Here is a 14,183-nt window from a genome sequence, read left to right as displayed (position 1 = left end):
AATCTTAGAGAAGTCTTTAATGAACCTTCTATAGAAACCAGCATGACCAAGGAAACTTATTATCCCTTTGATATTTGTGGGGTATGGCATTTTCTCGATTGCATCAACCATGGCCTTATCGACTTCAATACCTCTTTCAGAAATTTTATGTCCTAAGACGATGCCTTCATTAACCATAAAGTGACACTTCTCCCAATTCAAGACAAGATTGGTGTCTTTACATCTCTGTAAGACTCGATCAAGGTTGCTGAGGCAATTATCAAAAGAAGACCCGTAAATGGAGAAGTCATCCATGAAAACCTTAACAATCTTTTCACAAAAGTCAGAGAATATAGCCATCATACATGTTTGAAAGGTGGCAGGTGCATTACATAAGCCAAAAGGCATACGTCTATAAGCAAAGGTACCGAAAGGGCAGGTGAAAGTGGTTTTCTCCTGATCAGATTGTGCAACTGGTATTTGGGAGAAACCACAATAACCGTCTAGAAAGCAGAAGTGTGTGTGTTTGGACAACCTTTCTAGCATTTGGTCGATAAAACGCAAAGGGTAATGATGTTTCCTAGTGGCTTTATTCAATTTCCTAAAATCGATCACCATCCTATAGCCAGTAATAATCCTCTGTGGGATCAATTTATCCTTATCATTAAGGAAAACGGTAATGCCTCCCTTCTTAGGGACGCAATGCACCGGATTCACCCAATCGCTGTGAGGAACATGATAAATGATACCTGCTTCCAGGAGATTTAGTATTTCTTTTCTTACTACCTCTTTCATCTTAGTATTTAATCTCCTTTGATGATGAGCAACTGGTTTGAAATCAGGATCAGTTTCAATCTTGTGCTGGCATAGGGTAGGACTAATGCCCTTAAGATCATCAAGAGTATATCCAATAGCAGCACGGTGCTTCCTCGGAGTTTATAGTAACTTCTTTTCTTCATGCTTTGAGAGGCTAGCAGTAATTATAACATTATATATGTCCTTTTCATCAAGATAGGCATACTTAAGAGTATCAGGCAACTGTTTAAGCTCGAACACAGGATCACCCTTTGGTGGGGGTGGATCCCCAAGCAGTTCAACAGGCAAGTTATTCTTAAGGATAGGATATTGTTCTAAGACAACTCTATCTATCTCATCCCTTTCATCCATATGCATATCATTCTCATGCTCAAGCAAGTATTGCTCTAAGGGATCAGTAGGAGGCATAGCAATAGAGGCTAAGGCAATAGTTTCATCCCTACTAGGCAACTCCTTTTCATGAGGTTGTCTACCAAACTTAGAGAAATTGAACTGATGTGACACACCTTCAAAGCCAACAGTGACAATTTGCTTCTCACAATCAATATGAGCATTGACGGTATTGAGAAAAGGTCTGCCAAATATGATGGGACAAAAGCTATGTTGTGCAGTAGCAAGAACGAGGAAATCAGCAGGATACTTCTTTTACCACACAAGACTTCAACATCCCTAACAATTCCCACAGGGCAGATAGTATCTCTATTGGCAAGCTGAATAGTGACATCAATAGGCTCTATCTCAACAGGTGCAATCTCATCTTTGATTTCATCGTATAAGCATTGAGGTATTGGACTAACACTAGCAACCAGGTCACATAAGCCATGATAACAATGATCTCCTATCTTAACAGAAACCACAGGCATGCCAACAACAGGCCTATGTTTGTCTCTAGCGTGAGGTTTAGCAATTCTAGCAGCATCTTCACAGAAGTGAATATCGTGTCCCTCAACTTCTTCAGACAGAAGATCTTTGATAATAGCAATGCTAGGTTCAACTCTAATTTTCTCAGGGGGCGTAGGTGTTCTAATATAGCCTCTATGTATCACAGTTGAAGCATTAGAATGATCCTTTATCCTAACAGGGAAAGGTGGTTTCTCTATGTAAGATTTGGGAACAATAGGATCATTATAGGCAATGACTTTCTCTTCAACTGGATTGGGTTTAACTACATTGACTCCTAAAGGAGGATGATATTTAAACCACTTCTCTTTGGGGAGATCAATATGAGCAGCAAATGATTCACACAATGAAGCTACTATCTCAGAGTCAAGTCCATACTTAGAGCTAAAGTCACTAAAGGTATTTGTCTCAACAAAGGATTTAACGCAATCAAACATGAAATTCATACCTGACTCCTTACCTTCTTCAAGCTCCCAATCTTCAGAGTTGCCTTTAATTCTCTCCAATAAATTCCATTTGAAGTCAATATCTCTCTTCATAATAGAACCGGTACAAGAAGTGTCAAGCATGGTGCGATCATCATGAGAAAGCCGAGCATATAAGTTCTGAATGATAATTTCTCTCAAGAGCTCATGTTTGGGGCATGAATATAGCATTGATTTAATCCTCCCCCAAGCTTGAGCGATGCTTTCTCTGTCACGAGGCCAAAAATTGTAAATATAATTCCAATCATGAAGTACTAAATGCATAGGATAAAACTTTTGATGAAATTCCAATTTCAACCGATTGTAGTCCCATGATCCAGTATCATCACATAGCCTATACCATGTCAACGCCTTATCCTTCAAATATAAAGGAAAGACCTTATTCTTGACCTCATCCTCAGGCACACCTGCTAGCTTAAATAAACCACAAACTTCATCTACATAGAAGAGATGCAAGTCTGGATGTGATGTTCCATCTCATGTAAAAGGATTAGCCAGCAGTTTCTCAAGCATACCCGAAGGAAATTCAAAGAAAATATTCTCAGTAGGTGCAGCAGGTTGAGGAGCAACCATTCGTGCTTCCGTTCGAGGTGAAGATACCCCGAACAAGCCCCTCAAAGGAGTAGTATCCATAGTGACAAGTGGCAATAAGTTTCAGCACACTATATGAATGTTTCCTTACCAAGTTCCACTTACCAAAGGCGCTTCACTACCCGGCAACGGCGCCAGAAAAGAGTGTTGATGACCCACAAGTATAGGGGATCAATCGTAGTCCTTTCAATAAGTAAGAGTGTCGAACCCAACGAGGAGCAGAAGGATCTGACAAGTGGTTTTCAGCAAGGAAAAATCTATAGGAACTGAAATTGTCGGTAACAAGTGATTGCGTGGTGAGATGATTCGTAGCAAGCAACAAGTAACAAAAGTAGCAACGGTGCAGCAAAGTGTCCCAATCCCTTTTGTAGCAAGGGACAAGCCTGGACAAATTCTTATAGGAGGAAAAGCGCTCCCGAGGACACATGGGAATTTCTGTCATGCTACTTTCATCATGTTCATATGATTCACGTTCGTTACTTTGATAGTTTGATATGTGGGTGGACCGACGCTTGGTTACTGCCCTTACTTGGACAAGCATCCCACTTATGATTAACCCCTCTCGCAAGCATCCGCAACTACGAAAGAAGAATTAAGACAAAGTCTAACCATAACATTAAACTAGTGGATCCAAAACAGCCCCTTACGAAGCAACTAATAAACTAGGGTTTAAGCTTCTGTCACTCTAGCAACCCATCATCTACTTACTACTTCCCAATGCCTTCCTCTAGGCCCAAATAATGGTGAAGTGTTATGTATTCGACGTTCACATAACACCACTAGAGGAAAAACAACATACAACATATCAAATTACTGAACGAATACCAAATTCACATGACTATTATTAGCATGACTTATCCCATGTCCTCAGGAACAAAAGTAACTAATCACAAAAAATAATCATACTCATGATCATAGAGGTAATGAGTAGCATCAAGGATCTGAACATAAACTCTTCCACCAAATAATCCAACTAGCATCAACTACAAAGAGTAATCAACACTACTAGCTACCTTACAAGTATCAATCGGAGTCGCGAGACGGAGATTGGTTACAAGTGATGAACTAGGGTTTGGAGATGAGATGGTGCTGATGAAGATGTTGATGGTGACGAGTCCCCTCCGATGAGAGGAGTATTGGTGATGACGATGGCGACGATTTCTTCCTTCGGGAGGGAAGTTTCCCCGGCAGGATCGTCCTGTCGGAGCTCTAGATTGGTTCTGCTCAAGTTCCTCCTCGTGGCGGCGGTGAAACCACGAAAAACTCCTCTGTGATTTTTTTCCTGGAGGAAACCCTCCATATAGCAAAAGAGGGGGGCCAGTGGGCCAGTGGGCTGCCCACAAGCCCCCATGACGCGGCCTGGGGGTGGCCGCGCCGTGCAGTCTTGTGGCCACCCCCTGGCGCCCCTCTAACACTTCTTCGGCCCAGTATTTATTCTAAATTGGGAAAAAATCCCCGTTGATTTTCACGGTGTTTGGAGTTGCGTAGAATAGGTATCTCAACTTTGCTCCACTTCCAGGCCAGAATTCCAGTTGCCGGTATTCTCCCTCTTCATGTAAACCTTGCAAAATAAGAGAGGAAAGGCATAAGAATAGTACCGTGAAGTGAAATAACAAACAAAGTAGTGATAAATATCAACATGAAAACATGATGCAAAATGGACGTATCAGTTCACATTGTGAAAATGACCATGTTACCCTTGCCCTACAACCAGCACTCTCCGAGAGAGAACCGTTTCGGCGTATCGTTCCGCGGACTCTCCGCACCTCTTCCAGGAGTATTCTTTGACCCCAGGCAAGCCGGCCATCTGATATATGCCCTCACGCTTTGCTTTGTGATGTTCTTGCACATTTAAATTAAAATGCTTCTGTCCATGTGCATAGTAGTGTGTTGTATGAGATGCTCACGAACCCTTGCTCGCACTTCCTTCAATGACGGCACCACGCCTGAGTCTGAGATGCTTTCCGCCGTCTGGGGTCGATGCCAGCTTTATATTTATCCTGTCAGCAGCTGGCCCGTGTTCTGAGCTGCTTTTCGGCCGTCGTGGGCAGCTGTTGAATTTCTTTCCATGGCAGGGACCCTATGCTCTGAGTTGTTCCTTGGTCGTCTTAGGGAACTGCTACATTCTTCTTATCAACACTATCTCATGCTCTGAGCTGCTTTCCAGCCGTCTTGAGCCCGGGTTGAGTTATTCCGGTAATGTCCCAGATATGTGTTGAAAAGACCGTTATGGTGGCTACCGGTTTATTTGCCGATTTTATGCAAGGGTTCTGAGGGTCTAATTTACAGCTAGAACTTGTAAAGTAATAACTTGCCATTTACATCTTGTCTTATTAATGACTCATGGTGATATGGAAATCACTCTGGCATGCACGTTTACAACAAGTATCATGAACACAGGCATTTCTATTAATGGATATATGAGTCTTACATCATATACTACAAGGGTGAGTGCTCCATGATGTTGGTAAAGTGTGCAACCTCTGCAGAGTGTCAAATCTATTCGAATAGCCGCGTCCACGGTATTGGACAACCTGTCCAGACCTCAGTAGGTGGTCAACCGTATGAGTAATAATAATGATGAAAGAACTCGTCTTCTGCACACATCAGAAGATGTCAGGTATATGACACGTTAGCCATGGGACGGCTATGAGATGAGCTGTCGGATAACCACATGCGTTGGATTGGATTTGGATCACATTCAAATTGGATCTGAGAATATTCGGAGTATAATTTATTTACTTAGTATGCTTTACCCTATCGTATTTACTTTAGTAGTTATCTTGCTGGATAATCCTAATATATCATGATATTTAGTCCTGCTAGATAGGTAAGCTATGCTATGATAATTAATATTGCTCTAATAACATATGCATGCTTGAATGTCATAGATTGCTTTGCTTGGTGTATATGTTAGTTTGGTTTGCTTGTGAGTACATTCAAAAGTACTCAGCGGCTTTAAGATGGCCATGTTCACATAAGGATCCGTCGTCAAGGAGCCAGAGCTTTCGCGGGCTAGGAGCGTAACCGAGTCAGATCCCTGTGGATTGGAACCGCACCAACACCATGCTGCCTTAGATAGAGCTTTTTCGCTGCCATCACCCTTGTAGTATATCATGTAAGACTCATATATCCATTAATAGAAATGCATGTGTTCATGATACTTGTTGTAAACGTGCATGCCAGAGTGATTTCCTGGACTGGTATACGCGGTGACCGTTTGGCTACAGTGGTAATCAGGCGGGGCGCCACAACCATGTTTGATGTTTATCTACCCAGACATGCTCTCCAAACATCGTCGTGAATCTCCAAACATTTTCTTGACTTGCACTGACCAGAACGTCAATAAACTTGTCTAGCTTGAACAACAACAAAATGCCAACATCTTTTTTCCAAAATAATACTGTGGACATTTGTTTCCCATCCATCTTCAACCACCTTTATTAAACACTTTGTATGCCATTCATTGAGGTATATCTCTAATAGAAAGCTAACATTAGGACTACTGCGAGAACACATCAAGCATGGCCCTAACTACTACGGCTTGCTCGAGACCACGATAATTCCAACTAAGAATTTGCATTGCCTTCGGGCAGCCTCTTGCATGGAGATCGTCGATCATTTTGTTCTTCTCCTCCAGTCCATGAGAGCTTTGGAGGTTGTGTATTTCTCGGAGTTCCTTCACATGTATCATCTGATGAATTGTTGTTTTCTCCACTTTATCACTGCTCCACTATGCTGGCAACTCTGTCGTTAAGCTTGGTGCTACTAGCCCCAGAAGATTCTGATATTCCTAATTCGTACGTTATCTTCTTCATACTCAAGGCCACCCTATCTTTCATTTTAAAATCATCCTTGAAAAGATGGTTTGATATCCAAGTTGTTCCAAATAAGAAAATCATTTTTAACTCGTTAGTTTGGTCGGCGCACCCACGTCCCTCACCCAGGTAAGGAGCATAACCAGGCTTCGAGGTATGACCTCTTCCCACATTTCCTTCAGCAACGAGTGGGAAATCGCCCACTTCTAGTTTTGACTCATAATGTTCACCACTAACACACTCTTGATGCCAATGCCCGATCAAGTCATAACTGCCACGAAGTGCTAGCGGCATCTCATAATTTACATGGTACCAAAATTTATTCAACTCCTCTATAATTGACACAAACCGAACCATATTTTCCGTCACATCATTTTTTTCCGAAGTTTCGCATATTCACCGACGAAACCAACTAGCAGTTTGATGTTAACCTCTGAGATCTCTCCCACCGATCGACATATGTCTCTGATCACTGTTTGATAAAGATATTTTTTTTGGGAGTCTCAATACCCATGCAGATACATCTAGTTTGTTCAAAACCATAGATTGGTGATGTTTAAATCCATCATATTCCTCGAGAATTTCTGCTTGATACGTGAATAGCCAAGGCCTCATGAACATGGAATTATTCCAATCACCCAGGCAACTAAACTTGATCGTGAATAAGGTTCACGTCAATCTTCCTCCAAATCACATGCCTTGCATGGTTCTATTCTAATTTCATATCATAGAAAAAGAAGCGGGCAAAAACTTAGGTTGTATGAACCCTAGCAATGACCAACCACTTCCCTTTAATTAGCGACTTTCAAGATCTCCTCTTCCCGAATGGAATCCCCCCTCTCCTCTTTAGGCCTCATTTGGTTAAGGGGGATTGGGGAGGGTTTGAGAAGAAAATCCCCGGGGGTGGCCAGAAGCCCCACAGATCCTCGCGCGCCCATTTGATAGGAGGGGTTTGCTTAAGCCAATCCCCTCCGTTCCCCTTCAATCCCTTCCTATCCATGTGTTTCAAAACCCTCATTTGGGGACTAGTGGAAGCAAAACCCCGGGAATTTGAGAGGATTGGGTGGAACAAAGGGATTCACCCAATCCCCTGAAATCCCTCCCTCTCAAAACCTCCCTAATCCCCCTTAACCAAACGAGTTATGCAGATTCAAACACCCCCAACACATGCTCACTGCGCCCTTGCTGGAATGCTTGATCTTCCTTGTTTCGTCATCGCTGCTCAGCGTACACCAAAAGCCTAGCTCTTGAACATGATGAGAAACGAGACCCCGGTGACGTAGAAGACACTTCGGGGATCGAGACAATGTTGAGGGGATTCACTCACCCAAATTTGAGTCGTGTTGGGTCATGACGTGCTTTTGGTCTGATTTCCGCGCAGACGGTTCTACCCAAAACTAAATTCGGATTTGGGTCGGAAGCGGACAAAAATCAGACGTTTCATGCACCCTCCTCGTTCATATGCGTCTGTTGCACGCCGATGCTGGCCCACCTGTCATAGAAACAAAAGGACCCACTCACCCATCCCACCACTTCGTCTCTTCTTTTTTCCTCTCTTTCTCCTTCACACACTCCGACGGAGAGCACAAAGCATGTCGCGAGTAGACCGCAGGGGCAGGAGCAGAAGTAGCTGGCAAACTGCAACACATCAGTTGGGGAGCTATTCTTGTGCGATGTCCTCGGTCGCGCTCAGCCAAAACTGACCCACCGCCACAACATAAAGCACCATATGTCATCCTCCCAAATAGGCCAACAGCGTTGGGTGCATCGTCTGTGTCTGCATGTCCAGCGGTGTCCGTGTGTTCATTTACCGACCCAAGCGAAGAGAAAACCGACAAAATTTATGTCTGTTTGGATAGTTGTGTTGGAGTTGCTCTTACACATCTTTTTTGAAATGTACAATCTATTTCAGTTGGACAACAAGCTCATATGAACACTCTTTTGTGAACACACACTTCTTGATAAAATTTAACTGAAAAGGTTGTGCATACAACACAAAAACCTCACAAATGCATTACATATTCCCTCATGTCCCGAAAGCATCTTATTTTGGACTTCTTTTTTCATGTAACAACGTGTATAAGGAAGTCGAGGGGCAATGAGCAAATGCATGTAGGAGCATTTCCTGCAAAGATAAGAAAGCATGTAGGAGCATTGACGCGAAACACCTCCATAAAGCCAGTGCAATCCCTTTTAATTTATACTGTATTTTCTATGTGGGTTGTTGCTAAGATGTATTCATTATAAAAATAAAAAAAACAGAGGTAAACCTCCCGGAGTCACCTAATTACGGGTACGTCTAAAATGAGTGTTGGATTTCAGATCCGACGGTCCAAGTGCTCCTAGAGCATGGAGCATATGAGCTCCCGAATCATATAGGACAACTTCACCGCGTGACCCCAAACGGACGTCCATTTTGCCCAGATTCTGTCTGTTCGGGTAGGGTGATGGGGTCGTGTCAGGGCCTGTCCTGGGATGCGGTGGCCGTGCGCCCAGCGCGCGGCCACATCCTTTTGCTCCATCCTGTCCGCCAGGGCCTAAAATGCCCATATTTTCGTATCAAAACAAGTTTGCACATTAACCCAATCGAAATTGTCTCTAAATAAAATAGTTTTACAACCAAATTGAAATTATCTTGAATGAACATAAAATGAACCAATACATCTATTGGTTGCCAATATGATCACACATGTGCTCAACCAAGTCATTTTGAAGATCGAAATGAGTGTGTCAATCACGCATCTCACGATGGAACTGGACAAATTGTTGAAACGTCGCTGGTTCTTGGTGCAGGGGCTCAACATTTTCACCTTGATAATCAAATCCTTGGTCGAAGTTATTGTCATCACGCTCGTCCTCGACGATCATGTTGTGCATGATCACACAAGCAGTCATCACCTCCCAAAGCTTCCTTTCATCCATGACAGTGGAGGGTTTCGAACGATACCCCATCGGGATTGAAGCACACCAAAAGCACGTTCCACATCCTTTCTAGCACTCTCTTACATTTGGGCAAATTTCTTTCTCTTCTCATCTTGGGGGTTCGAGATTGTCTTCACAAAAGTTAACCACTGAGGATATATACCATCAGCTAGCTAGTATCCCTTGTTGTACTGGTGGCCGTTGATCTCAAAGTTTACAGGTGGGGAGTGGCCTTCTGCAAGCCTTGTGAAGACTGGAGAACGTTGCAGCACATTGATATCATTGTGAGAACCTGCCATGCCGAAGAAAGAATGCCATATCCAAAGATCATGCGAAGCCACCGCTTCTAATATGAGAGTGCACGCTTTGACAATGCCCCTTGTATTGGCCCTGCCAAGCAAATGGACAGTTCTTCCACTCCCAGTGCATACAATCTATGTTGCCAAGCATGCTTGGAAACCCTCTAGTTGCGTTGGTCGCCAACAATCTCTCTATATCAGCGACAGTTGGCTGCCTCAAGTACTCAGGGCCAAACACCTCGATCACAGCCCGGCAGAACTCGTACATTGACATCAGACATGTTGTCTCACTCATACTCACATACTCATCCACCAAATTGCCTGGAATTCCATATGCAAGCATGCGAATGGCCGCGGTGCATTTCTGGTAAGAGGAGAATCCTAGCTTGCCAAGGGCATCCGTCTTGCACTCGAAGTATGGGTCATGAGCAACCACTCCCTCTCGGGTGCGATTGAACACATGCCTTTTCATACGAAAACGGCGACGAAATTTATCTGGCTTGAAGAGCGGTGTGTTCGCAAAGTAATCGGCATAGAGCAGGGTCTGGCCTTTCTCCCTGTTGCAGTTTAGGTTGGGAGCATGGCCAGGGAGTGACCCCCGTACCGAGGAAGTTGTCGTTGAATGTGGTCGTGAACCACCACTGTAGCCACCACAAGATCTTCATCATCCGACGATGAATCGTCCCATGAATAAATGAAGTTGTGGAAGAAAAACTCATCATCACTGTCCATACCTTTGCGGGCAGAGTGTCGAACACCTTGCGGTCGTGGTGGCAAAGACGCCGCGATGATCACCTTGATGCAGGGGTGGTTGGCGGCCGGCTACTGTCCGCTCTGGAGCACTCGTCGGAAGCTTCCGTGACCGCCCTGGTATGTCGCATGCGGTCGTATCCACTCTGCCGCCGGCTAGAAGGCGACGGCCAAACCTCCTTCGATCGACGCCTAAACTACGGCAAAAGCGCGGGCGTGGTGGCGGCCATGTCGAGACGTGGTTTGCTATGGACGACCGGGGGCTGAGGTGGCCGGAGAATAGCGACGGCGCCGTCGGCGGGGCGGGGCGGGAGAGGGGGTGGAGGCGTTGGAATTTTTGGGTATACTTCTGTCCCCGATACGCGGGCCATGGGCGGACAAGGGCGTGCGGCGAGCGCGTCCGCGCGATGTCCGTTTCCCTCAAACTCGGCGCAAGTTTGGGCTGGGGATGGGTCGTAAACGAACAAAATTCAAACATTTGTCTGTTTGGGTTCACGCATTGGGCCGCGCTATTCGTCCGTTCTACTCCAAACAGACGCATCCGGACAAGATGGGGTCGCGGTGGAGTTGACCTTACATTTTCCATATGCTAGCTAGGTCCACTCGATTTTCTGCGCTGATCCATTTGGAAATGGACTAAAATAGTTTTGGACATGTCTTCTCACTGGCTCAGTATAAATGCATAGCTTGTACTAGCCGCTGGGAGGCTTCGCTTCCTGCCGAGAGAGCCTAGCTACGGCGCTACCTGTTGTCCATCGGTGACCATAAATGCGCTGACCTGCGCCGCTGCCCGGCACTGATTCCTCCTCCGTTAGCCGGCTGTAGCAGCAATGCCGCTGGGCTGATAGGCTAGCCTGCCATCGCCTTGACGTGACAAGACTCCTGTAAGCTAACAGCCGGCCATATCTGCACTTGCTCGCGAGATTGGAGGAGCAATGTCTCTTCCTCCCCCGTAGGCTATGGCCGGCCCTACCGTGGTACATGATCGTAGGTGATGTATCGATTGACACAAGGTGAAATCACGGGAGGGATTATCCGCTGAAATTACAATCTGATGAGGTTTAGTTCAGGCTGTGACAGACAGTCTATTGTTGAATGAAGTTAACTGTCGAATGGTGTTAACCTCTTGGGGAAGGCGTAGTTAGTCTTCCTTAAGATCAGTCTAATCATATCATGAGGAAAAGGAATACTAGCAAAGAGACCGGTTCCTGATCTTAGAGCAACTTCAACGCATCGAACTATTTTGTTTACGCGTGTGTGTTTGGGTCAGTACGAACCAAAAAAATCAGACCAACGCGGATTCCTTTTTTGTCCGCGGGGCGACTCATTCCACGCCTAAATTTGGAACTCATTTGCGTTGACACGGACACAAGTCGGACGTGCACGACGTCCGCCTACTCCTCCCGTGGCCCGTCGGTCGGTGGCACATAGGTCATTGGCTTCCTCCCATCGAGAGCCAACAACCGGCAGTCACACTCCACCGTTGCCGCCGCCCAGTTCCGGTGCCCTCACCACCCGTCCGCACCCACATATCTCCCTCACGACACGCAACCATCCAATGTTGCTCGCACCACCGCCTCGCCGTCGGGCCGCTACAGTTTCCCCGACATCGCCGCCAGGAACTCCTCGCCCCAAGCGCCCTGGCCAGCTTCTTCGACGATGACACCGCACTCGTCTCACACAACCACGCTCGCCGCACGCCGCTAGGGACTGTTACCAGGTCGAGGGCAGGCACGTGGCTCTTCACCGGCCAACTTCTTTGTTGACGCGTGCAAGATGTTCGACGATTTGCCCGCAAGGTACAAATGGACTCCATCAACGAGTTCTTTTTCTACAATTTCATTTGCGACTCGGATGATTCTTCATCCGACGATGGGCATGTTGTGGTTGTTGTGTTGGTCGTCCATGACCACCTTAGTAGGCAACGACCGTTGTTCCGGGGCTCGATCTTGGGGCACACCCCAGTGTTGAATCGCAACCAAAAGAGCGGCCATTTTTTACTCGGGAAGGGCTAATTCGACACACTCAACCCTCTCTTCAAACATCACCTATTCCGATGCGTTTCCGTATGGCTAGGCATGTTTTCAACCGTATCCGGGAGGGGGTGGTGCCATACGATAAGTATTTCGAGTGCAAGGACGATGCCCTTGGAAAGATTGGTTTCTCCTCTTATCAGAAATGAACTGCAACTATTCGGATGCTTGCATACGGAGTTTCCGGTGATCTCATTGATGAGTATGTTCGTATGAGAGAGACCACGTTCCTAGAGTTCATGTATAGGTTCTACAAGGCTGTGATAGCACTCTCTGGCCTTGAGTACTTGACACAGAAAAATGTTGCACGTAGAAGCTGCTTGTTGACGATGAATGCCGGTAGGGGCTTTCCGGGGATGCTTGGTAGCCGCCCCAAACCACGAACAACCCCTAGCCATAGCTACCCCAACCCGTGTTTTGGAGAAGTTCTTGGTGGCGCTTGTGGTTTTTTGTCGCCCCACCTTGTACCAAGGAAGCCACGGCCGCCAACGACGCCCTCGACCCCAACACCTACCGACAGGCGCAACAAAGCCGTCGACCACCGGCCGTCAACGCCAACCTTGTCTGCTGCCTGCGCAGGGAGCCCTTGGTGCTCTTCCCGGACGCATCTCCACCACGACCGCAAGGTGTTCGACACTTTGCTCACAAGGTACCATAGATAGTGGGGACAAGTATTTTTTTGACAACTTCATTTGTTCATAGGATGATTCATCCTCGGATGATGAAGAGCTTGTTGTTGTTGTGGTGGTCGTTAATGAGCACATTGCTAGGTAGCGGCCTCGGTTCAGGGTATCAATCCCAGGCCATACTCCGGCCTTGAACCGCAATAAGGAGAGTGGCCACACCCTGCTCTATGTTGATTACTTTGGGAATTACCCTCTCTTCAAACCACATCAATTTTCTCGTCGCTTTCGTATGGCAAGACATGTTCTCAATCGTATTTGGAAGGGAGTGATAGAATATGACCCATACTTTGAGTGCAGAGGATGTAAGCTTGGCTTCTCCTCTTACGAGAAATGCACCGCGGCTATTCGCATGCTTGCATATGGAATTTCGGGCAATCTTGTGGATGAATACGTACGTATGAGTGAGCCCACATGTGTCAAATCAATGTGCAAATTTTGCAAGGTCGTGGTGGCAATGTTTGGTCATGAGTACGTGAGAGAGCCAACTACCACTGATACAACCTGATTGTTGGCGATCAGTGCCGATAGGGGCTTTTCGGAGATGCTTGGTAGCATAGATTGTATGCACTAAAAGTGGAAGAAATGTCCACTTGCGTGACAGATGCAATATAAGCAGGACGTGAAAGGTGCCACTGTCATACTAGAAACTGTGGCTTCACAAGATCTTTAATTTGGATATGACATTATTTCTTCGGCATGGCTGGTTCTCACAATGATATCAACGTGCTTCTGCGCTTTCTAGTGTTCGCAAGGCTTGTAGAAGGACACTCCCAAGAGGTCAACTTTGAGATCAATGGTCACCATTATAACAAGGGATACTACCTAGGTGACGGTATTTAACCTTAGTGGTGAACTCATGTGAAGACAATAACCAACCTGGAAGGAGAGAAGAAACAAATATTTG

The sequence above is a fragment of the Hordeum vulgare genome, chromosome 1H (assembly GCF_904849725.1).
Source record: "Hordeum vulgare subsp. vulgare chromosome 1H, MorexV3_pseudomolecules_assembly, whole genome shotgun sequence".
NCBI classification, from domain to species: domain Eukaryota; kingdom Viridiplantae; phylum Streptophyta; class Magnoliopsida; order Poales; family Poaceae; genus Hordeum; species Hordeum vulgare.
The sequence above is the reverse complement of the archived record's forward strand: the minus strand, read 5'-3'. Positions refer to the sequence as shown.